Consider the following 8,988-nt stretch of genomic DNA (forward strand, 5'->3'; position numbering starts at 1 on the left):
ATGAAGTTTATTTAACATCAATTTCGTTCAAAAGAGTTGTTTGTTTACTTATTGTGCTTAAATATGATAATTTCAGCTGTCCAATTTCTATAAGACCATTTCAAAATTCATTAGGATTATCAATGAAAAATTCAAAACGATCGGCTGATTTACATGGAAGGCTTGCCATTTCGGCTAATAACTTGGAAAATTCGTGTTGGAATACTATTTACCAAATGCTGCTGAACGAATTTCTCGATATTTTTTCATGTTTCCGAAATTGCGACCTTGAGTTCTTCAATCGTGGTGTACCGTTTTCCCTCAGTCTAGATTCTGCGTACAAGAATCCCCGTAAGATTTTAAACAGGATTCAATTCTGGAGAGTGAGCCGACCAGTCCAAAAAATTAAGTTTTTGGTCCTTAATCCATTGCTTAGTTTACTTGCTGGTATAAATAGTAGTATTGTTTTGCTGGAATTTTTTGTGACTACGCAAAAATGGTAGGAGAGAGGATTCCAGAACATGTGTCAAGCTTCCGGAGCACTACTTGATGGCATCGTCCAGTCCGATGAAAAAAAGTGAAATGCATCGATTTGTCTTTCTTTTCTCTCCGTGAGCACTTTTCCCTTCGGCATTTTCCAGATTTATTGATTAAAACAACTAAAACAACGGAAAATATAACTGGTCTTATAGAAACTTGACACTTGGAAAATACAAAACCTTTGGTTTACGCTCAGCGCTTGCACACACACATATGAAAATCATGCAGTGTATGGTAGTCACCAATACCAACACACTAGAATATAAGTTGAAGCATTGTTTATTTTTAATGGCACAAAGCAGCAAAATCATCACCTGGTCTTATAGAAGTTGGACAGAGTGTAGGTCCTTATTGGCGAAAAACTCGAGCAGTAAATTTTTATTATCTTCTCTTGATTCCAATTTCTTATTACTCTGGAAATTTTGCAATGCGAGGAAAAGGTGGTAATCGCTTAGTGCCAGGTTCAGACTATATGATGGATGCATTGAAACATCCCAATCAAGCTTCCGGAGTTGTGTGGCCTTGCGTTATCCTGATGGAACACAGCACCTCCTCTGTTAATCTATTCTGGACTTTTCTGGCCAATCGCTAGATTCAAACGGTCCATTTGTTGACTGTAGAGATCATAATTTAGTGTATTGCACTAAAAGAAAAATAAAAAAAAAATTAAAAAATTACCAAAAAAAAAAAAAAATAAAAATAAAAAAAATAAATTGCACGTGTTTTCCGGTTACAGTATCGGTACTATGAACAAAATTCACAATTTCAGCGAACTGGTTTGCATTTTCACATTTATAAAAGAAAAAGTGTAAAATGTACCGAATTTTCTCTTTGTTAACACCCTGTAGCTCCCAACTGGATGGAACAAATAAAAACAGCAGAAGAGTTTTTTTAGTGTGAAATGTCACCTTTACAACGAGCTTAAATTTGAAATTGTATGATCAATATTACGCGAGATATTGATCACTAAAGCCAGCTACCGAGAAAATAATGGATAATTTTATCCCCAACCTAATATTAGATACGTATTTTTTAATTTTATCATTTCCATTTTAGGTTCGTTCGAAAAATCTATCCAAAAATGACTTTTTTTCAAAAATTCATAACTTATGAACTACCGTACCCATTCGAGTAGCCTTTTTTGAAGAAAAAAATTATACTTGCAAATCAAAATCGGATTTCGTTTTTGTAATTATTGATTGTATTTGTTTTCTATTACTTACATGGTTTTGGCAAGAGGGCGCTATATTTCTTTATATTTATTTTTTTTTCCAAAGTTTATATTTTTATTAAGGCTCATACGGCGTCAGCCTGATAGGGCCGGGAGTTCAATATTTCGACAATGTTTGCAATTTCGCGGTTGGCTCGAGATTAGTATTACAAGTGTTCTTATAACTGGGATGTTGCAGTTTGCAATGCTCTGTACGTGTGCTCGACACAGGATACTTCTTATTGGGATGCAGCTGACCATCAATCAGCAACGCTCCTCTAGTCTGTACTCCATATTTAGCATGGTGCGTCTTTCTCGACTCGAGGAATTCAGGATAGAATGGTCACTAGTCGTATATTTTTCTTGAAAGCTGAGGTTTTCTTTAAATAACATATAAAAAAATCAGAGATGTGATTTTTATTGTTCTCGAGTTATGAGTTAATAAAGTTCCAAAGTTAACATGTTTTCAGTTTTCGTTCACTAATCCTTTGCGACTAGACTGCCATGCGCCTATAATGATTTATAGCGACTGTTATATACAGTATATATACATATACTGTATATATTATCATCGATGTATATAAAGGCACATTCTGGGGTTAATCCGGCCATTGCAATTGTCATCATACGCTGAAAACTGTTTGGACTGATATTTAGTCCAATTGGTAAACGCGTGAATTGATAATGTCCAGACTGAGTGGAAAAAGCTGTATGTTTTCTGGATTCCTTCTCTAAGGGAATTTGATGGAAACCAGATATCAAATCTAATGTTGTAAAATACTTTGCTCTACCAAGTTGATCTTGAAAAGTGTCAATCCTTGGCAAAGGAAATTTATCTACCAAAATCTTTTTGTTTAGTTGTCTAAAATCTACCACTAAACGCCATTTCTTCTCTTTGTCTCCTGTTTTCTTGGGAACTAGAAGTATTGGGGAATTGTATCTAAGTAGGAACACTATCATTCAGAACTATATTTTGTGAATAAAAATTATTTGTCGTTAATTTTTCAGTGGGTAAACAAAATATATCTGCATATTGTGTTATTAGTTTTGTGAATTCCTCTTTTGAGTTATCTGGTATATTAGCTACGTTTACTTCCTTCAATATTTCTATAATTCTTGATGGTGATTCATTCTTTGATTTTGAAAATTTCGTAAGGTGATAATTTTGTAATGGTTCTAAAATTGGTTTAAAATTGGTCTTGTTTATATAAACTGCTTTGTTTGTAGTATTAATGAATTTGACTAAGGGATTATCAGTTGATACTATAGTGTTTCCACAGAAAAATTCCTGGTTGAATTTCTTGTGAATGTACTACAGAGTCTTGTTTGATTTCAGAATTGTTTATTTTTCAAATTACTTCGCTTCTTTGCGGTATGGGAACATGTGTAAGCAATCAAATGTAAATTAAGCAATGCAATGAATTTCTATGGGGTGGATGTACTTGAGTGGCTTGACAAAAAGTCACCAGTGTCCGGTTACAAAGATAAAGCGTTTTCGGGAATGGGATAACGCTTGGCTTGTACTGGCTTGTACTGAATGAAGAAGGTTTTTATCTTTTCCAGATGTTGAGATTGAGTATGCTACACATGGTTACATTATCAAGACTTATTATAATTTTTAATCTTATGCTATCATGTTATACATAGAGACGTGAATAAATTTCGATGATCGCTTTTGTATCTAATAAATTAATTAGATTGAATTTAGGTAATACACATTTCCTGGAATATAAGAACCTCCATATCGATATCCATTTTTCCTGAACTTTGAATTACGATTTGTGAGCGTGATATATCCAAGTTATCCGTCTAGAATCCATTTTTGAATGATCCTTCCGTAACTATGATCTTATTCAGGATGGACATGATATGGGTGATGTTCTGTAGAAAATACATTGGGACTTAGTGAATCAGAAAGTTGAAGACATTGTACCATTTATCATGAATGGGATGATGTTCGCTACTTCCAGATTACACTTGAACATGGATGGCAAGTATGAGTTTTTGGTTGAAAAAAGGCACATGAGGGTTGTGTTCGAGACACGACCGCATAGTTGACGTAGGATTCCGTTAGGCTAGCTGTTGATTTTGGATATGTTTGAAGAATTACATTAAACTCTTTTATAATGATTCGGTGGCCGTTTTGTTTGGTTATTGTGTACTGTTTGTTCACTCCACCAGTGTTTACCGAGTGATGATGACAGAAGGATGGTAAACAGTCGTTGGATGGTGCGTATCAGATAAAAACTACCGAAGTGGAACGAGATGCCTCCTATGTTATGTATGGATGAAATAAAGAAAAAAAACTCACCAATGTAGTATGAGATAATTACCAATACCGAATACAATTATCAATTTTTGTCATCAGTAAAAACATGCTACTTCAATATAGAGAAAACATATTTGAAATGGAAAAAGTAATTTTCTTTTATAACTTTTACTTTATGAGTGTTTATCAACCCAATGCGAATTTTCAATACTATATGTAGAGCATATGGGAAATCACTTTTTCTAATATTTCTTCACTTTTCTTTTTTTTTCTTGCTGTATAATCTTTCCTTGGGTGAAAATGAACACAAAAAAACAGACAGCTTAAACCAAACGACTCGTTCTCGAGCGGGAACACACCTTGGTTTTTATTTATGAAAATTGAAATAAATCGTTTCATATATCAAGTCATTTTTAACACAACTGCTACCTTATACAATTTTACAATTACACTTGTGTTAAATTTTTCACAATACACGATCGGTTATTGATATTAAATTTCACAAAGCAACCAACATTAAAGTTTCAAATTTAATTTTTTTTTGCTAGAATTAATCGTATCACTCACCTTATTTGCAATAGAAAAATGCCCCCAACTTGCATATTTTTGCAATGCCAATTTCCCCCAGGCACCTTGGTTTTGATGTCTCTGTTAGGGAACACATCTCGGAAGGAACAAAAGTTCCCCCTACTTTCATGTCGATTTGTCGATTTCCACCAGGCAATGCCGATTTCCACCAGGCAGCTTAGTTTTGATGTCCCGCCCCATGTGTCGTCAATTGATATCAGAAGTGGGTGTTTCCGTTAGGATTGGGGTTGAGGTTTTTCAATTGTTCGATAGGTAGTTTCATGACATATATTATTTTCTTCAATATAAAAAATTGTTATGGAGTGCCGAAATCGACTGACGCAAAAATTTCTTCAATCCATCTTGACTGAGCGATAAGCGTTTGAAATTGGACAATTTTCACGTTGTGCTCGATTTTCAATTTTCAATTTGTACCTCAATGTGTTCCCAAAAGACCTACGACAAAAAATCCTTAATCATACCTTACAAAAGATTTAGATAGAATGTTGCTAGAATAGGTTGATGTAGAGCAATTGTTTCTGTAATTTTGAATTCGCATCATATTTTCTCATTTTTATTCCCCCAATGTCTGAGACAGTTTTTACAGGCTGTCGAGTTCATCTGTTCGCTAAACGGTAAGAAGCAAATTGTCATCTCTTGCATTCCTGGAGTTTCTGCAAATGAAACGTTGTGATTTGAATTTTGAATCACACAAAGCCGCTATGCACAAAGTCAATCCGATTCGTTTCGGATTCTACTGAGTGTACGTACATAATATGTCAATATTGAATCAATTTGAGTAAGTTGTGGCATCGTAGACCAACATACGAATTACATTCTGACTAGAACGTGCAGAAGCGTACGGCTCCGCGGTGGGAGAGATTTGAGAGATTTACATTGCAAGGAGGCGAAAACATATTTTTAACATGAACATCACGCTCCATACTGTGTTCTTATGTGGGCGGCCTGTGTTCAGCTGGATGGCATCCTACAGTGGGTTTCGTATTTATAACATCACTTTTCGAAGCTTTTTTAGGACAATCCTTCATTAAAATTGTAAATTTCGCGTGACAAATATCGGGAATTCCATTATTGTATCATCATAAAATTTTTATTTTATTTCGTTTCATTTCGTTTAAGTTAAAAATATTTCTTGCGTACAATACCAAAATTAAGCCCTAAAAATCCAATGTATGCAATTACATCGGTAATAAGTGTTATGTCAACTACCATAATTGCTGATAAGAAAGGAAATACTTGCTATAAAATATATCAAATCACTTGTTCACTAAGAGGAAGCACGCGATAGATGCGCAGTTTGGATAATTGAATCATCAGTCGAATCGTGTACTGAATTTGTTCAAGATAAGGCCTAACAAAGTCCGATTCCGAGAATTGTCTGTGTTCCTTGAAGGGGGAATTCCCGTTCTTTTTGCTGCACATATGCTTTCCCATGGTTCAACGTGTCGACTTGCTGATGAGCTAGGTTCATGTGCTTCTCGGTGTAGATTTACGATAGGCTAGTGTTCTGTTTGCCTAGCCTATCATCATCTTTAAAGAAAGAGGAGAAACGTGCCGAAGCAAACAGCCCGAGTAAAGCATTGTGAATTGGTCCGTCTAAAACATATTTTGTTTCGCGCAACCAACAGCGTGCCAATTCAATTGTAATTAGCTTGTGTTTCATGAGCAAATACAGTGACGAAATTCAATTCCGTTGCATTTTGGATAAACTTCTTTCTTGATTGAGTTTTATTCAAGGTTAGGCAGACCAAATATTTTTTAATGAGTTTCAATGAGTAAGTAAAACCTAAGGACCATATCGTTAATTACGGGTACACTTAGAACCAGGGCCCGGAATCTTCGAAGGTGAAAAATGAGTACTCTGATGACTCTACTCTTAGTAGCTTCGCTTCGACTAGAACTACTTCGGCAGTCGCCGGCAACAAAAAGTGACTTGACTAGAAAATGAATTGACTAGCGTTGACTAGCGAGGATGACTGGTGAACTAGTCCAGTCAGTGGTTATTTTAACTGACTCGACTAATGAATACAAATTCTTGAACCCACACTTCCATTTCCCCCTGACACTAATTAATACCCGCGTACGCAATATTATTTTTACGTCCATATAAAGAGGAACGAAAACATGATTTCTGATGCAAAAAAAGAAGTTACCCCAACAATGGACGGTTTATTTTCTATCCATCGTGAACTGAAACCATCGAACTTAAACATTTATCAAGTATGCTATAAAGGTCCTCGCGTTAGTATTAGCGTGCAAAACAGCGTATACACACTGACGCTATTTTATACATGTGAGTAATTTTCGTGTATGATACAAAAGAATCTAGCTCACCTGTAGCGTATGTCAAACCTCGTTGAACTCAAACATCGATGCATGCACACGTCCATGGGAGAGAGAAACAGAGGAACGAATTCGTTTTGGGGGAAGTCACTTCGGAATGCAATGAGGACAATTTGACTGGGAAGAATGCAATTATATAGTTGAGTCGGTAGAGGGAGATAGCCCGACTGGATGTTTAGTCGTTTTGGCGGAGAGACTACGTGAAGAAGCCAAAAGTCACTACTAACTGAATACGGGCATAGTCAGTCAGATAGTCAGCTGACTATCCTCAGTTGACTATGACTATGCAGAGCCCAGCTTAGAACAAAGGTTTTTTTTTTCCAAATATTATATTTTTTTCTTTTCAGATAGCAAACCGCCAAAACAACTGTTTTATTTTTTATTTTGGAGTGGAGGAAAAATTGATTTAAAAAATCCTAAAAGTTTAATTGGAACAATCGATTACATGGAATACATTATAAAAATTGATTTTTGCTACGTTTAGAGCAACGATGGCCAAACGGTAGTCCGTGGTCTACCGGTCGCCCGCGTAGGTATTCCTAGGTGCCCGTCAGCTGGTCTAGGATAGTGTCACCTCCAAGCGCAATGTATTAAATATCCCTTCCCCTTTTACTGTGAAAACATACTAAAGAGTAGATGTTTCTTCATTAATGTTTCCGTTTTTATTTTTTCTTTCAGATTGTTAATTATTTAATACTAGCTGTACCCTGCCACGCTTTGCTGTGGCACATTTTGGTTGTATGGTTGAGTTGAATTTTTCAATTTTTTATGTTGATGTTATGTTGATGTGTTGGGTGTTTTGTATATTGTATATTGTATTGTTCGAGCTCAATCGGTTCCGAACTTTTCGAGTTGTTGACGCGTACACAAACGAACAGAACATTTTTATATATTATAGAGATAGATGATCGATAAATTTTAATTCATTTCGAAACATAATTTCAGTTCACGATTTTGTCAAACCTGTGGAAAAAAGATGTTTCCATCCCATAGCACTCATGCCGGGGGTTCGGGTTCGATTCCCGTTCTGGTCGGGGGAATTTTTCGCCAAAGAAATTTTCTCCGATTTGCACTGTGATCACGCGTATTCTAGAGCTTGCCACTCAGAATGTATTCAAGGCGTGTTATTTGGCATAGAAATCTCAACTAAGTTCCTCTAGGAACGTTAGAGCCATTTGAGAAGAAGAAGAACTATGACCATATAAAAATCATTTTTCTCCGATTTTTTCAATTTGTTATGCTGTAACAACATTCCTTGAAGTGAATTGTATATTGTGTACGGAATCGATTGAGCTCAAAATCGATTCCGTACTTTTCGAGTTTTTGACGCGTACACAAACACACACTCACGTTCCCCGAAAATTGTTTTTCTGTGCGCGATCTATATTCGCGGATTCTTTTTTGACATATACACCTGACGCAGACTGTGACACATCAATCCTGATACTGACTGTTCTAATCCGTTGCTCCGTTCTGGAGTTAAATCGTGAGGATTGGACACCAAATCATTTTTATTTATATAGATATACAAAGTTTGCTTAAAAAACTACTTTCCAATTTTCCAGCTTTCCGAATGGTTTTCCATAATTTTTTTAGCATATAAACCTTACGCAGACTGAGGCAGATCAATCCTGATACTAACTGTACGAATCCGTTGTTCCGTTCTTGAGTTAAATCGTGAGGAACGGACACCAAATCATTTTATTTATATAGATATAGAGATTAACACATCCAGTAGTTCGACCATAACTTGTAATGAAGCAAAAAAATGGTACTAGGAACAATTTAAACGATGTTTTCTCCAGACATATCATTTGTTAAATAACCTATTGAAAATGCGGGAAACATCCGGCATAAGGTTTCGAAAATCAATAAAAACTACATTTTTGAAGAAAACTTCACCTTTGATGACTGCAAATGCGAGTTTTAATGAAGTATTGTTAGTTTAGTTGTTAAACTATGATAAGTAATGTGAATTAATTTTGCAGATATTTTTTCAATGAACATAGTTATGAATAGCAGTGATGAATGAGAACTTATAAATTTCTATAATAAAATA

Source organism: Toxorhynchites rutilus, chromosome 1, assembly GCF_029784135.1.
Source record: "Toxorhynchites rutilus septentrionalis strain SRP chromosome 1, ASM2978413v1, whole genome shotgun sequence".
NCBI lineage: Eukaryota > Metazoa > Arthropoda > Insecta > Diptera > Culicidae > Toxorhynchites > Toxorhynchites rutilus.